Raw genomic sequence first — 8,861 nt, forward strand, 5'->3', positions numbered from 1 at the left:
GAGGTTTTTGCTTGAACTCTTGGGTTTATATGTTGTCTGTGATGTGTTGTTATGAGTTTAGAGCTCAATTATAGGTTTGATTGTTATTTGGGATGAATTTTGAGGGATTTGGCTCAAAGAAAAATGTTGGAAATCTAGGTTCGCAGGGTTGCGTCGCAGCGCTGTTCTTGGTGTGTCATGATTCGTATGAACTTAGAGGCTAGGGCGGTTCTCTAAATCGCCTTGGCGTCGCATCGCGTGTCCAGGGAAACATCTTAGGGGCTCTCTGGTTTGTCGAAGGTCGTAACGCTTGTGAGGGGCGTCGCGACTCAAATTGGGGATTTTGGCCAAATAGGGTTTTTGAGTGGGAAGTCAAACCTAAAGGCTAGGGGCATACTCGAGATATAACCAGATATCCATGCACGTCGCCGATTAGGAGCACACTAGCTTTCAAACCAACAAGGGTATTTATTGTTACATTGTGATGCCTTTCGGGTTAAAAAATGTTGGCGCCACCTACCAGAGGCTGGTTAAGAAGATGTTAAAAACCCAATTGGGTTGGAACCTGGAGGTCTATGTGGACGATATGTGTAGCATCCCAAATTTGCTAATAAAGCTTTGGGGCTTGATTAGTGTGCCTAGAGGGCAATAAGTGGTTTACTATGTTAATATGTGAATTTGATGAGTATGTGATTAGAGATGCATGATTAGGTGAATTAATTATGCATGTGGGCCCCGTTTGGTTAGTAGGGGCATGTTTGTAATCTGAGCCCGCTGAGGGCATAAATGTAATTTTTGTGAATATTGTGATATATTCGTGTTGTACGATCCGAGACATTCCTAGGGAGCGATTTAGCTAGGAAGTCACAACGGGGTCGAATACCTAACTCGGGGCGAATCGAGGGGTATTTTGAGCATTAGATATTTTATGGGTTATCAGGTTATGAAAATAAATGTTTTGAGATATATTTGAAGTTAGAACATTTAGGAGGGATTATCGGGGAAATTTACCATTTTTCCCTCGGGTACGTTATTGGTACCCCCGAGCCTTGGAGGTAACTTAAGTGACTTAGATAAGAAAAAAAAACTGAGGAAACATTGAGGGCATAGTAACCGACCCAAAATACCTTTCTCTGTCTTCTTTGGTTATCTCCCTTCTCCCTCTTGTGTTTGAAGACTTTGATGAGTTAAAGAATTGGGAAGCTTAGTTCTTAATGAATTGAAGCTTGTTGTGGTTGAGGATTAGCTCAAGGGCAAAGCTATCAGTTGAGGTAACGATCCTAACACTTAATTATCTGGGTTTATGCTGAGTTTTGTTGGTGTTTCAAGGTTATGCATGTGTGCTAGGTGGTGGATCACTCTTGAGTTTCTAGATGACGTTTGGGGTTAATTCTTATTAGGTTTTGTTGCTGAGACTATAGTAGAACTTCTGTGGTGATTGAATTGGATTGTTAGATTGATTTTGGGGTAAATTGCCTTGGTCTTGGTGGTGAAAATGGAGGAATTTTCTGGGTTCGGAGGGTCGGGCCGCGGCATTGTTCTTGCTGAGCCGCAACCCTTTAGAACAATTGGGAGGCCAGGAAGAAGGGCGGGCCGCGACACACCATAGATTGGGTCGCAGTGTGCATAGGCTGATTTTGGGGGTTGGGTTTCTGGTTGAGGAGGGTCGTAGCACAAGGCCCTGGGGTCACGACGCTTAGTGGGTTTTTGGACCCCAAGAAGGTTTTAGGCTTGGGAATCCAAAAGTTAAGGCTCGGGATGGATTTTATCACCTGGATTGATAGAATTCAAAGTCCTGGAGACTAGAATTATAACCCAAAGTTATTTAATGGATGGATGTTGTTGATGCGTTACGAGTAGGTTTTCAGCGAGGCTCGGACTAGGGGACTATGCTCGGGATATCGATGCTCGGAAAGCTCGGGACATAGGTAAGAAAACTGTTGTACCCATAGAGCAGGGCGTGGCCCTATAGTTTGTATTGCAGGGCATGGCCCTATGTGATTATGATGCAGGGTGTAGCCCTATTGTGTATGCTTGTATTTGTTTAAGTGTTTGTTAAGTTTATGCTATGTGTTGCATATTTGAAAATGTACAGCAAAGGTCGGGAACGGAAAAGGCTTAGAACGGCGAGGCCGGGAACGGCAAAGGCCAAGAACGGCAAAGTTCGAGAACGGCAAAGCCGAGTACGGCAAGGGGTCGGGAGCAGAGTTAAGCACACGGAGTGTGAGCTGCCAGGGTGAGACCCCTTTTGGATACTTGGGATATCCTCATGGTGTAGATCGTGAACCCAGGGCCTAGTAAAGTGCCTGGGACTGCATGGTCGTTTTGTGTTTAGCCTGATGGCGGTTTTATTATATGTTGATTGATAGATATGCATATGTTGATTGCTTGTGTGAATTTTCTTGTTGGGCTTCGGCTCATGGGTGCTCTATGGTGCAGGTAAGGGCAAGGGAAAGTCCACCAACCATGAGTACAGAGAGCGTGAAGCGACGTGTACATGTTCGGCCTGTTTGGCTATCATGGCCATGGGTATTTTTGGGAGATGTTTTGTATTAGTCCGAATTTTGTTATTTAGTCAACTTTAATCATATTTTTGAGTTGTAAATATTTCCAAACATTATTTTGGGATCCCAAATGTTTAACGCTTTATAATTTTCAGTGAATGATTACATTTTCAAATTATATGACCTTTATTACAGTTTAGATACACTTTTAACCTAAAACCTCGGTTAGCAAGTTAATTGCACGTTTCAAACTCACTTAGTAACAGCTCTAAGGAAGTAGGGCGTTACAATATGTTGGTCAAGTCCAGGACCACCCCTGATCATGAGGGCAACTTGAGTGAGGTCTTCACGGTGCTCCGCCGGTTCGGGATGAAGCTAAACCCCCAAAAAGTGCAAAAATGTTGCCTCTAGCATGTTCCTAGGCTTCATCGTTAGTGCTCGGGGGATTGAGGCGAACCCCGAGAAGATCACAGCCCTAATCGAGATGCCATCTCCCCATAAACATAAAAGGCATTCAAAGCCTGGCAGGGAGGTCACAACTTTGAGTCGTTTCGTCTCCAAGGCAACGGACAAGTGCATCCCTTTCTTCAATGTTCTCCAAGGAAGTCAAACGTTTGAATGGATAGAAGAGTCAAAACATGCGTTCCAACAGCTCACGACACACATGGAAAATCCTCCAATTCTATCTAAGGCAGTAGACAGAGAACCTCTCCTGCTCTACATGACTGTTTTGGAAGACGCCATCATTGTCGCATTGGTAAGGGAAGAAAGTCGTGTTTAGTACCCCCTCTATTATGTCAGCAAGAGACTCCTCGGGGCAGAGTCTAGGTACCCACTAATGGAGAAGTTAACCTTTTGCTTAATGGTTGCCTCTTGAAATCTAAGACCATACTTCCAGGCGCATCTGATTAAGGTCCTCAAAAATCATCCCCTCAGACAAGTCCTTCAGAAGCCTGAGCTGTGAGGAAGGCTCTTGAAGTGGTCGGTAGAGATGAGTCAGTTTAACATCACCTATCATCCGAGGACTGCCATAAAAGTTCAGGCACTCGCCGATTTCATTACCGAGTGCATCGGGAATCAAGAAAGGACTGAGTGTTCCCCAGCGTTCGGACCAGCCTGGAAGTTGTTTATGGATGGGTATTTGAATGAAAATGGCACTGGGGCAGGACTTATTTTGGTTTCCCCCAAGGGGCATAGGGTGCATATTTCCCACTACTTTGGGTTTAGTACCTTTAACAATGAAGCAAAATATGAAGCCTAAATCACTGGGCTTCGAGTGGCGTTGCAGCTCAAGGCCGAAGGACTCGAGATCTTTAGCGACTCCCAACTCGTGGTGAACCAAGTTCTCGGAGAGTACCAGTCCTGAGGAACAAAGATGGCAGCGTACTTGGCAAAGGTCCAAGAAATGCTGCACAACTTCCAAGGATTCACTATTAGGCAGGTGTCGCGAAAGCAAAATTCCAATGATGATGCCCTAGCCAAGATGGCCACGACCAAATATGTTAAGTTAATCAATGTGGTCCCCATTGATTACTTGGAGTCTCCAAGCATATCAGCTCCAGACGAGGTGCAATCTATACAACCCCAAGATGGGTGGATGGAGCCAATAGTTAAATACCTCGTCTCCGGGGAATTGCCCCAAGATAAGAAGGCAGCTCGAAAGTTGTTGTATCAAGTACCGAGAAACATAACCATGGATAATAGGCTTTACAGGCGAGGTTATTCTTTGCCCTTGCTTCGGTCCAAGCAAGAAGCTGGTTTAATACTACAAGAGGTACGTGAAGGTTTCTGCGGAGATCACGCTGGGGGGTAAAGCCTCTCCAAGAAGATCTTAAGGCAAGGGTATTTTTGGCCCACCATGAATGGGGACATGATGTATTACGTCAAGAAATTCAATAAGTGTCAGTGATTTGCCAATATCCCCCGAACGCCTCCAAATGAGCTTACGCAGATGACCAGCCCATGACCTTTTGCTGTCTGCGGCATCGACCTTATCGGGTCCCTGCCTACAGGGAAGGGAGGGGTGAAATATGTCATAGTGGTCATCCAATACTTCAACAAGTGGGTTGAGTCCGAGCCACTCACTACAATCACCTCTAAAAGGGTTTTGGATTTCATCATCAAAAACATCATTTGTCGGTATGGAATTTCGAGGAAGATAGTCTCTGACAACGAATTGCAGTTCGCCTCCAAGTCTCTTGGTCTCAAGATGTGAACGGAAGGCCAAGTACCCCATACCTGGCCTTGGGAAATCCGTGGCATAGGGAGCTTGGCCAGTCGACGAGCGAAGTGCCCCTAATGTCACTATATCCCATAGCCAGAAAACACAGTATAATGCAAACTTAAGAATGCAGGTTACCTCCCGAAGACAGCGTGCGCCCAGAGAGTAATAACCAAATCCTAATTTGTGCAGTAGAAATAGATACCCAGGCAGCCTATGCCTGGGCGTCTCATTAACTTCACCTCCCGAGGAGATGTGATACGATCTGAAAGTAACGAGATATGCACTTAGAGAGTGATGTTGAAACCCTCGGCCGACCTCCCAAGTAGTGCGTACTCGGGGGGGCAGGCAGTTTCACTTGCAACGACCTCCAAAAGCCCGAATCTTTGGATTGCAGGGGCGTAAGATGCCGAGTATGGACCAATGGTAAATTTTGCATCAAAGTTGCTTCTAGGACTATGAGCCTGCAAGGGACCAAGTGTATAAAACGGTTTGAGTTCTTGTTCTCATGACATTCGTGTTACATGGAATTTACAGAACCAACTGGTTAATATAGTTTGAGTTCTTGTTCTTGTGACATTCATTTTACGTTGAATTTACAGAAACAACTGGTTAAAACGACTTTAGTTCTTGATTTCATTACACTCGTGTTATGTTGAATTTACAGAACCAACTGGTTAAAACGGTTTGAGTTCTTGTTCTTGTAACATTCGTGTTACGTTGAATTTATAGAACCAACTGGTTAAAACAGTTTGAGTTCTTGTTCTCATGACTTTCGTGTTACCTTTAATTTATAGAACCAACTGGTTAAAACGGTTTGATTTCTTGTTCTCGTGACATTTGTGTTACGTTGAATTTACAGAACCAACTGGTTAAAACAGTTTGAGTTCATGTTCTTGTGACATTCGTGTTACGTGGAATTTACAGAACCAACTGGCTAAAACTGTTTTAGTTCTTGTTCTCATGACATTCGTGTTACGTTGAATTTACAGAACCAACTGGTTCAAATAGTTTGAGTTCTTGTACTCGTGACATTCGTGTTGCGTTGAATTTACAGAACCAACTGGTTAAAACATTTTGAGTTCTTGTTCTCGTGACGTTCATGTTATGTTGAATTTACAGAACCAATTGGTTAAAACGTTTGGAGTTCTTATTCTTGTGACATTTGTGTTACGTTGAATTTATAGAACCAAAAGTTCTTAAGATGGTTTGAGTTCTTGTTCTCGTTATAGTTGAGTTACGTTGAATTTATAGAACCAATCACCTAAGATGGTTTGATTGCTTATTCTCATGGTCATTAAGTTACGCTAAATTCAGAGAACCAAATCAAGTGAAAGTAAGGAAAGATGCATTGTAAATAATTACAAGTGTGCTCGGGGGCTCGAGCATAGAGTGTTTGTACCCCTAAAAATTATGGCATGCAGGCTTGTTCTATTTAAAAATTACTGGGGGCCTTCGCCTGATGGCACCTGTGTCACCAAATCGACCACTGGGTTGTCCTCGGGAGTCTGGCCCACCATCGAGGCCTCTCTCTCTTAAGTTGTACGGGCAACGTCTGCCTCGAGATGTGCCTCGAGTTTGGTCCTCATGTCAGGATCCTTTGATAAAGAGAGGTCCATGTCTTTGTTTCTCTGCCATGCAATGAAGAGCATGTCCTCAGCCATCACGTCAAGGTCTTTGGCCAGTTCCCCAATTGTTTTTTCCAACTCACCGACACGGGCTTCAAGTTCCACTCGACTCAACTAAAACTCCTCATGGACTCGGGCCAATTCCTCCAACACGGTCCATGTGCGAACTACGCATCTTCCAATAACTTGGTGGATGTTTCATCCAAGACGTACAACTTTGACCTCTCTGTGACCAGTTGGTCCTCCACCTCTCGGACACGGGCTCTGGTGTCCTCCACCTCTTTCTAGAGTCGCGAATGTTCCTCCAGGGGGACTGCAGTCTATTGGGTTTGAGCAAGCTCCACCTGGATGCGAGCCAGCTCCCCCCGAGCCTTCTTCGGCTCAAGAGACCACGTCAGCACTAGGTCCCCAAGTCGTTGATTTAAGGTTGCAACATGTAAATTCAAAATGACGAATCAGCCAAAAAGACAAGATATACACCAAGAATTAACACAGAAATCAAGACTTACCCAAGTTGCAGCGTGACGGCTAGTTGCCACTAGCGCCACCTCATTGTCACCACCGCAACGGGCGAAGCTGCCTGTGGTCATCTCGCACAAGGATGTCGTTAATCCCTAGAGGAGTTCCCTGTCGAGTGGTATGGCCATCTTTCCTATTTTCCTCGCAAGGACAAGTTCGAGTTCTTCACGGCAAGGAGCAGAGATAGGTTCCTTCAGCCAGTCCTCGCGCAAAAACTCAGTCAACAGTTAGACACTCCCGTTGCCTTCGCCGGTGCAAGTATTATAGTACTCGGTGACCTCCCTGTGTAGACCCGAGCCATCATCATCATCATAATGCTCTGAAAAGATGACCAACCAGGGATCCTTGGCTTGAGGGGGAATGGGAGGAATTTCTTTGCCTTTCTCAGAGAATCCCTCATCTCGGGGAGAGGAGGCCTCAAGGCCTATGACCTCGCTGGCGACTGCTGCACTTGAGGTAAGGGTCTTTGGAGCAGCAGCTGAGGGTACTGGAACAGACAAAGGGGATGTAGGCACTGTTGTTGGGGCCGTCACGAGGTTGATCTCAGAAAGGCCCGACACCCTTTGACGTTTTGAGCGCACCATGTCTGAAAGACCCGTGTTGTCTGCACAAGGGAAACACCCTGGTTAGTCCCGATAAATGAAAGGAAAACCATAACAGTATAATACGTGCAGAAAAGAAAGATAAAACTCCTCGGGAGCCCCACCGCAATCAGGCTCCTCAAATGGTACTACCCATCTCCTGTGTTAAATTGGTTTCGTACTGACAAAACCAATAGGCATGCATGGCCATCAACTCGTCCAGAGGCACGAAGCTGTGAGGTTGCCTTTTTCTCTTCGAGTTGTGGAGGAACGCGTTGATGAGATCCAGGTAAACTTGGTACTCTTCCACAGACCAGCAATGCTCTGAAACTTGGCCACATTCAAGAAGGGAGGGAGAAAACAAGATATGGTTGGGACTAGTTCCCTCCCCTACACGCCTAGCATAGTGAAGAATGATCGAGATTTACCTTGATCTTGATGCATGGAGGACGATTTGATCCCTGCTTCTAGCTCCACCTCAAGCTCTTCATCTTATTTCGCCTACATGACGGCTTTGATACCAAGAACACTCTTTGTGAAGACGTTGCTGGTATTGTTGGAGCGCCTTGACCGCCCTGAAATTTGTGTGTAGCTTTGCTTCCATCCGAGATCACTTTGAGTCCCGAAACTAGGTAAGGATCACTGGATTTACACTTTGCCCCGCCTGCAGCAACCCATACTGTCAAAGATTGACATCAGTGATGAGGAGGGTGAGCTCTAGTTCCTCGTTATGGAGAGAGACTATCGCCCGAAGCCTCTCGTCAAAGGAATCAACGAAGGGGGGACGACGATACAAACCTGATTAGGATAATATGAACAGAGATAAGTAACAAGCTAAGTGCCATCGGGCTAACTTACGTGAGTTTGATACTTACCGATGGTGGTGAAGTCCAGGAGTAAGGTGGGATTAGTCTTCGTTGGGAAACTGTCTGCCCTAAATAATTGTTCTTTATAAGCCCGAGCTTGGTTCTCGTTGCCGCACAAAGCTTTATAGCCTTTCCACGGACTAGTGTGTTTCAACAGGGTATAATATCCCCATTTTCCCCCTTCTTCACGCATTATAAAAAACTGTAGACATGCAGTATTTCAGCGAGGGATGGAGTGGGCCAGTTTTGGATCTTGTATAGAATGTAGAATCCAGCCAGTACCCGATAGTCGTTCGGAGACAGTTGAAATGGGGCTATGCCGACGAATTTGAGGAAGTCGACATAATATTGATGTAGTGGCAGGGCTGCACCCGCTTGAAGATGTGAGGCACTCCATGGCCCGAGCCCATGAATGCTTTCATGCGCCCTCTCATCCTCCTGAGCCAGGTGCACTAATATCTCGATGTCGTCTACCCCGTAGTTGGTGAGTATTTTAGTCAAGGCACCCCAATGTCGTAGCTTACTCATAATGTCTTCTGCTTTGAATCCTATGGCAGGATACG

Source organism: Humulus lupulus, chromosome 7 (assembly GCF_963169125.1).
Source record: "Humulus lupulus chromosome 7, drHumLupu1.1, whole genome shotgun sequence".
In the NCBI taxonomy this organism is placed as follows: Eukaryota; Viridiplantae; Streptophyta; class Magnoliopsida; order Rosales; family Cannabaceae; genus Humulus; species Humulus lupulus.